We start from the raw sequence: 9,031 nt of genomic DNA, 5'->3' as shown, positions 1-9,031 counted from the left end.
GATATTTCAAGAGGGCAGATGCATAAAACTCATCACGTCAATTAAAAATCAGCCTTACAGTAAAATTCTCATTGGCCAAGTTGTCTGTCTGAWCCGCTGGGGTTTTATCTTCTCCTCCTCTGATTTGCATGCACATCATTTCCATCGAAAGATTGTCATCTGTGCTGCCAAGAGCTGCTTCAACTTACAAATCGATCAAATCATAAAGCCGGAAAGCCTGCTTCGTCTTCCTGAGCAGCGAGCGCTTCGGGAGTCGCCCTGGCGAGCCGCGGACGGCGGCAGGAGTCCCTCCTCGAGGGCAGGTGGCTGGGGACTCCTCGGGCTGCGGGAGCAAAGGGGACGTTAGCGTCCGAGGGTAACGAGCCACGGTCGGTGCAGGCGTTTGCGTGGGTAYGCACGTGTACAGCCTCGAGATCCAGCTGCTGCGATGCGGAGGGAGAACCGCTCCGTTTTACACAAACACTGGCTTGCTTCAGCTCCACGTCCTGCTGTTGGAACAGTCTCRCGTGTGAAGCCAATATATTGCACTTAGGATTTCTTAGCGTGAAGGAGAACTCCTAAATCAGCATTGAGATGGAAGGGTGAAACAAAATAGATCTTGACACTGAAAAATAACTTGATAAGCAAAACGAGTACAACAAGACCATAATTTGGTAATTACAGTCAAATGACGATGTCTCAATTTCTGAAAAATATCTTATTTCATACATTTTTGTTTAACATTAGACACTGCAACATGATGCTCATGCTAGGCAGAGAATGATAATTCCTTTTTGCAGATTTTCCAAGATTTCTGAGCTCAGTTTGGTTTCAGTGTGGACAGGAGCGCACGTTTCCTTTACTCTCTGCAGGCGAGAGCTGGGCTCTCGGTGAGGCGCCAGGCTCCACTCCCTTGTCCTCCCGTCATGAAAAACAACCTACTCCTCGGGGATGTCTGGCTTTCAACAAGCTGGCAAATTTTGATGAAAATTGTTTGGCGGGAACTTTTTCAGCCAGCTCTAGTGACAGCATTTATAATAATTACATGTTAGCGAAGACTGCAGACTCAGCACAGTGAGAGAAACCAATGTCCAATTTTTGAAAACGAAAAAARAGTATAGTAAAACGGGAAATGGGAAAAGCTGAATTTAATTTTCCATTTCCAAGTGCAGCCATCCATTTGTTTTTACAGCACTGGTGCATTGTAGAACAATCCAACACAACAACCCCGGCAGCCTTGGGGGGTAATGTTGCAAATACTGGTTTCTACTGGAGTGCCTGATAGGGAAAGATCTCCCCTGCTTCTAAAAGCCAGCTCTGGAGGAGAAGAACAAGGCAGGTAGTCCACTTTTGGGGAATGCTCTAGCATCAAATAGATATATTGTGCCACCTATCCTTATCATTCTGTAGGACCTCTAGTCAGGAGGAAATTGTGTTTGTGGACGAGGTCACCTTGGAAAGCTCTTAACGTGAAGACAAGATGTGAAATATCAGGACGGCTATGAATCTCAGCCAGTCAAGAATGAATGTGATAATGCCATTTCTTTAATTAACATTTAGGATTTTCTCCAGGAAAATTTATCCCATCTTCTTCCATCTTACACAGAATGCTGGAAAAGGGTACATTGAAATGCAGTTCTCTGTTCATGGTGGGAAGTACACTGTTTTGCTAACTCTGGAAAACTATTGCACACTGATTTAAAAGAAAGGTATCCTTTCTTCCTCTGCCACCCCAAAAAACCMCATCCTGCCAGTCTTCTGAACACAAGTTGCCCAAATCCATGGCACTGAAAAGCTAAAAGCCTGCTGGGAAAGTATCCAAGACATAAAATACATTTACAATGATTGGTTTATGCCTGTCAGGAATCTTTCCAGCAAATCGCTATCTTGACACCATTGATATTTCATTCTAGGGTTTGAAGGTCAGACTACAGATGACAGGTTTTACTCCTAGTTTTCTGCTTCTCAGTGGGAACACTTTTGGCATGATAAAYGTTGAAATTGTGCCACATGAAACTCCTTTCTGCAAAAGCACCCTCATTTTGACGCTTGACACCACAAACAGTGCTGGTGTGCTGCAACCCTCAGCAAGACCGGTCCTAGCGCCGTTAAAACACTCCCTCCCACCTAGCACAGATCTAGGTCTGCTGGGCTGGGGATGCATGAACACACAGTGCTTCTCCCTCCAGGCTGAGGAGAACTTCAAGCTGCACGAAGGGAAGAACTATTTATACCTGCTCTGATAGTAGGTCTTATCAATGCAATTATTTTATTAAAATGATTAAAATACACCTGTGAAATAAATAGTGAAGTGACTAAAAAACTCTATATGTGGACAAAGTCTACACCTAGCAAGAACATAGGAGAGACATACTTTGGGTTTTTTATTTWGGCAGTAGAAGACAAACCTCATGGAGACTATGGGTGGGAAAATGACTACAGGAGAGGTGGYAGGGAGGGAGGAGATCATTTCTCGGGCTTTGAGAATGTGCAGGTGGACATTTGTTCTACTGACACAAAGACTCCTCTTTTTCTCTACTCCAGGAAATGACTGGAAATTTCAGAAACATGCRCAAATATATACTCTAGATTTCCTCCCTGCCCCATCTGAGAGGTTTGTCTCTCTTAGCTTTCTGGTTGCTTTCTGCTGGACTAGCTATAAAGAAAAAAGGATGTAAATTCTAGCAGCGTAATAACTATATTGTCAACTATGGGCAGTCTTGGAAGTGTCATTTCTTGGCAATCACRAGCAATGAATTACAATATGCTATATCTGCAGGAAAATAGCAGAAAAAGCCTGCATGGTAAAGGCCTGGATAGTGCAAGAATGAGCAAAAGTAAACAGCATTTCCTATGAATAAAACAGACTTGACAGGTTTAAAATATGACAGTCAACTCAATAAGAAAAGGGAATATCAAAATTGAGTAGTTTCAAGCGGGATGAAACAGATTTCTTTTTTGAAAAGGATGTTTCGTAACWGTCTTTGTGCCTCTGGGCATAGATGTCACTCTTTCGGATCTCAGTAAGGCATTTTGCTCCTTAATTAGTGTTGCACAACTGGTCAGGGGCCTCAAGGGCTCGTGTAAGGCAGGTGGGGTTGTCTGCCAGGCATCAGGCAGTGGGGCCAACATCCTGACCTCGTGGAGCAAGCGACTGTGATTGAGCCCGAGTCTCATGACGTATCTTATGTCTTGTGGGTGCTGTTACTGCAGTAGGACCAGTTTATCTACTGAACAAAATGAATAGGAAGGAGGAACTGCTCAGGCCAGCGTCAATGTGTTAGACATCAGAGACCTGCCTGTGGTCCTGCCCATCACCAAGCCCTAACGCCTGCCAAGGTGACTGACACGGACCTGCACTTGCCCTGTCCAATCTCTTGACGTCAGGGCATCAGCAACCCGATTCAGCTTCAGAGAGCCGTGAGAGAGAGTTATGAAGAGCAGAAAAACAGAAACTTATTACTTATTGTACGTGTCCTTTATTTCTCCTCAARGTTTGTTTGTCCAAAAATGATTCTGGGGCAACAGAGATGATTCTCTACTTTGGCATTAATGTTCCTCCATGAGAAGCCGTTTTGAACACAAAGGGGGAAATTTTGCCTTTGCGTTCAGCATAGCCGAAGCAGCCGTGGTGACTCCGGATTCGCGCAGCTGCGCTGGTCGGCAGGGTCTGCCTCGGAGCAGCCCGCAGAAAGCACTTTACCTTGTGCTGTGCCTCGGAGGGCTCTCGCTGCCTCCAGCTCACGCTATCCCCAGCCAGTTTAATCTCAACAAGCTGCCTTTGCAAGGCCACCTGCAAGTGTGCTTACAGTTCGAGCCCGGTATTTGCTTATTCTGTGGGTTGCTTAACCTGTCAGAAGATGAATCTCTGTCTTCAGCACTCTTATTTTTGCAGGTGCTCTGGTATAAATGCCTTAACTGTCCAAAAACGAACTAGACAAAATGTGCAGACGCTTTATTTGGCATGGAAAGAAACCAAGGACACGGCCCTGCTACGGTTGCAAAAATAAGAAGAATATGGGGAACTTGGCCTTCCTCAATGGAAATTCTGTGCTTGGGTGGCCTCGCGGCAGCCTGTGTGGGACCGGCAGTCGCTGCCTCTGAATGAAGAGGCTGGCTTAACCCGGACCCCTGGCAAATCCCCCCCTCGTCACATCTTTCGTTTGGCAGCTGCACTGACAGAAATGCTCTGGCTGAGAAAGCGCAATCAAATCCTGCTACGCACAGTATCCTGAGAAGGGGGTCTAGCAGKTTAAAACACTGAGAAAGTTTGACTGTGGTTGTTTGACATTTTCTCTGGTTGCTGATTTATTTGAATTCTCCTCAGTTATGAAAATCCCAGGTTTGGAAAAACTATCAAGGGAAAAAAAAAGGATTTGCAAGGATCAGAGAGTTTTGTAGAGATCACATTAAATTCTTCCAGTGTATGTCTTCTATATATTATCCCCACTCGCTATATGTTCAGGGGTAACCCTGCATCTCTAACCACTAAGTTCCTTGCTAGGTTTTACCGAGCGAGGAACAAATTCTGCAATCCTTGCCCGGAGCAAACACTTGCGGTGAGGGAAGATCCTCCCCCTCGTAAGCGGGATCRATTTGCCGGGGTCCGTATGGAGAGGAGACCCCCCCCTGCATGGGAGCCGGGTCCCCTCCAGCACATCCCCCAAGGCGGCCCACTCCCGTGCCTTCGCTGCGTGTTACAGAGGGACACAGCACAGCACAAACTTACGCGTTGACCCTCTTTCCCACTGGCCTCCACAGCAAAGCGGCATCCCGTGACTGCTGAGCGGTCTGCAGGGCCGTGGAACCGTGTTTTGACACCTAAGGCGGGACGGCAGCTCGGTGCGCTGTCAGCTGCTCTCCCTTGTGCCTCGTGTCCGGGGCTGTGAAAAACCCAGCCGCAGCTCCAGGGAGCACAGCAGAGGTTGAACTTCAYGAACCGTCTCTGTCAGAGAGCGTGTTTTGCTGCTCACTGTACCCTTTTGCAGTCCTGTAAGGAGGGGCTGTGTTTGCCCGTAAGAGTGTCTCCCTGGGCACCATTGCTGGGACTGGGAATTTTGCTGYGTCTCAGCAGCAAATGGATGAATTTCCAGCCTACACAGCTTCTACTTGCCTGTGGAAAGCCTGTAGGCACTGACCCCAGGCTGTTTGCAAAGCCTGTCAAAAACTATTTGTGTATAGAGATCACAGCAGCAAATATCACAGTTAAAGCTAAAAGGCATTTCCATGCCAAGCTCATTCTAGGTCACTAACTTCCTAAGGGTATTCTTCCAAGAAATAGCTTTACCTCGAATAGTTCTGCAGGAGAGAGTGAATTACGATTAACCCCTTCTTTGAAAGGGAGAGCAAGAATTCTTCACTCCATCACATTCATCACTAAAGATTTATTCAAGATCAGATTTTTTTTTCCAGACTAGTGTTAGGAAATAGAGTTACAAGGTAGTATAGCTTTGAATGGAAACAGTTCTTCACTTTTTCAAGAAGWGTTATATTTTGTATGTGCATCTTGGGCAGCATCCACACTCCTTTTAGGAAAGTAAATACAGTGTATTCAAATTAAAAAGACATCTCACATTGATGCACAGCAGTGATCCTCCAGCCATAGGCCTTACCACCTGAAAAACTCAGGTAATGATCAGGAAGGCCACAATAGAAATACAAAAGGCGTACAGATGTGGCTTTGAAGAAAGAGCTGAAGCTATGTACCTTCCAAGTGCCTTGCAGAAAGAATTTCAATATGGCTAATTAAAAAGTAAAGGGAAGTAAACAAATTACAAAATTAAATAAATAAAGGCAGGTAAATGATGGGAGAACAGGAGAAGTAACCAGTCTGAGGCAATCTACCCAAACGTGTGGAACTTGCTTATCTTCTCCAGCTGCCATTAGGAGATTGTGGCTACCACAGAAAAAGGGAGTAGCAGAAAGTCCACCAGAGCTGACGATACCCTACTCAGATCCCTGTCTTCTTCTACAAGATCTCCAGGCGGTAAGAGTAAGTAAGGGAAAGACTTGATTATTCTGTGGCTTCGATCCTGAAGGGCTTTTGCCTTAAGAGTTAGTCCTAAGACAGTATCAGCTTAGCCCTCAATAGCTGTCAAAAATGTATCGAAAGTGAAGAATTTTTGGAAAGAACAGAACAGAGAATGAACATTGCTATGCCAGTGTATGAGACTGATGCACCTGCATCTTGAATTGGGCTCAGTTCTTTTCTCCCTCCCTTTCAAAAAGCACGTAGCAGAACTAGAAAAGGTTCAGAGAAGGGCAACAAAGATGATCAAAGGTATGGAACAGCTTCTGTGCGGGGAGTGACTAAGCAGACGAGGACTTCATAGGCTGGAAAAAGAAATAACTGATGGAAGATATGAAAAACAGGGAACTTGTTTCTTCCTTTCCAAAACATTAAGTACCTTCAAATGAACTAGGAGGCAATGGGTGCAGAATAAACAAAAAGAGATGGCTTTCCTCACAAAGTGTTCTTGAATTGGGCAATTCCTTTCCAGGGGATGAGGTGGATTGTATGTTGTCACATGGATTCAAAAAGTAAATGGAAAAATGTGTTTATCAAATGTTACTAAACACAAAGACAGCAGTCCATGACCTACAAATTGTGCAGTAGTACTCCAAATACTTGCCCTATTCTTTTCACTCTTCCTTAGCCATAGCTCAGTGCTGGGGATGGGATACKGGGCTAGGCAAACCCTTGAGCAGACCTGGGACAGCCACACTTCTGCTCCTTTGCACCTCTGATATTGTTTTGATGCCAGCAGCCATGGTTCATCTCAGCCTTCAGGGCTCAAAAATGGCACTCTATGGAGTGGTTTGTCTGTATCTCTGCCTCCAGACTGTTTTCATTTCTAAATTCAAAGTCTGACTCCCCTGATCAGGCTATGGGATGTATCAGAACCTACTAGTGTGATAACATCAGTGCAGTGCACTGAAGGTCACCGAAGCCTCTCCATTAAGGGATGGTATAAAGGCAAAGTCAAATGTATTCTATCATAATGAGACAAAGGATAGGATAATGTAGGGTTCATATTTTATCTACTTGTTTCATTTAATTAAATTAAAATTTAATCTTAAAATTCATCACAAGCTACAAAATCAATTCTAATCTCTGGTACTGGAATGACATAAAATGATGAATTTATCTGGCAGTATGCACACTCATACYGAAACTCAGCTGGAGCTCACCAGTCTCACTATTGTCTGAAAGATACAATGAACATGGGAAGATGTTTGCACTGGCTGTGCATGGGTACAGAATTTCACCAGACAGAACCAGCAACACGCCTATGATGAGAGACCTGTGGAAATGAGACCCATTAACCAGTTACAATTTCAATGTATTTGAAAAAACAATCTCCCCTGAGAAATGCACTTTTTTCCTAGAGAGTGTGGAATAGTTAATTCTTAACGTAAATCTTAATTCCAAAGATTATAGCAAACTTACCTTTTTTTCTTTCTTTTTCTTTTTTTTTTTTTTTTTTTTAACAAATGTATACATTGTAGGACTATATACCAAACACCATCCTCAAAAATTTTGGAGCGACCTAGACTTCTGGTGAACTGGAATAACTTACGCTTGGAATAGGGAACATATCGAAAAGTTGTTGCAAACTTTTCCAAAAAAGACTATAACTGAGACCATAATAAAACATTTGCCATAAACCAGAAAAAGCCCCCAGAARGCACTGCGGGAGTGGCTTATGGATCAGCATATTGCCAGCTCCTGTGATTTTATCCTGTGTCTTGTGATAGTTGGATCATTTCCTAAAGCAATAGCTCTTGCATTCAAATAAGGTAAGAATCTTAGCTTTGACGTAAAAACAAAAAAGAACCACCACAGAAGAAAAAGAACACCCTGGTAACAAAATGAAAACATGATCCCTAAAAGCTTCAATACCAGAGAGCAAATTAAAAACGCTCCTTTTTAATATTATGATTTTAGAGCCAATCTTAAGATCTTCAGGGGCCCAGMTCATAAAATTTTGAAAGCTTGGATCAGCAACATCAGTGAGCTAAATGAAAATTTCAATTGGAAGTGACTCAGAGAGAAAAGGAGGACAGTGAAACTAAGACTTACACTGTATTGATCATACAGTAACTGAAAATAAGAAAAGCAAACCCAAAAGATACATAGTTAGTAACATATATAGGGCAAATATTCATGAATTAATTACTACTCCCTGTATGCAAATAAATTCCTTTTCCACTACAAGGAAGAGAGCAGACATAAAAACATAATAGGCATAAGTCAGTTGTTTCCTTCAAAAAATGTTTCAATGACCCTTTATTGCAGATTTTATTTAAGTGAGGGTTCCAAGTTTACTCCTCAATTATACGGCTGCCAGCATCAATATCACAGGTACTTTGAATAATTCCCTCAGATCACCACGTACTGGCAGAGCTCCTTTCTGCTCTCTGAGGAGGAAGGAGGAATGCCAAGAATCAGGGTTCAAATTGAAAAGTGGAGAGTGTGGGTTCCCAGGGCTAGGCTTGCTTCCAAATTGATTTGCGGATTATGTCAGCAAACTTTTGACTCAATGACAAATCTGCACAGGTTGAGCTCAAAAGAACCCTCTGGGAACCTCACTTTCTATTTTACATTTTAAAGGGTAGATTTCCATGCTGCAGCACATAACCTAAAGCAGAAAATACCAATTTGTTTGGGGTTTTTTGTGGTAGTGGTGTTTYCATATAGGTCATTCTTACAGTAGCTACGGTTCCTGCCTGCCAGGCTGCCTAGTGATACTGCCTGAATGGGACATCTTCAGAGCAGACTTTTGTGTATCACCTAGCACCTTCAGAGTGAGCTTWCCCTGCTTTATTGCTGTGCTCAGCAGTAGGGATAATGGCACAGCAATGATTTTCCGTGACACTAAGAGAAGCCTGTGCTGGATTGGTGASTTGCCAGGACTTGGTATGCAGACAAACTGAAAAGGTGATGCCAAAGAGTGGTAAGGTGTGATGACAAGTCCCTCTTCCTATCTAATTCCTTTTGACCCACTTCCTCCCTGACCGCAAGTGACATTGTGACATCTATTTTCCAGCT

Source organism: Rhea americana, unplaced genomic scaffold (assembly GCF_003343005.1).
Source record: "Rhea americana isolate MKP2758 unplaced genomic scaffold, rheAme1 scaffold_26, whole genome shotgun sequence".
Taxonomy (NCBI): Eukaryota; Metazoa; Chordata; class Aves; order Rheiformes; family Rheidae; genus Rhea; species Rhea americana.
Note: the sequence above shows the minus strand (reverse complement) of the source record.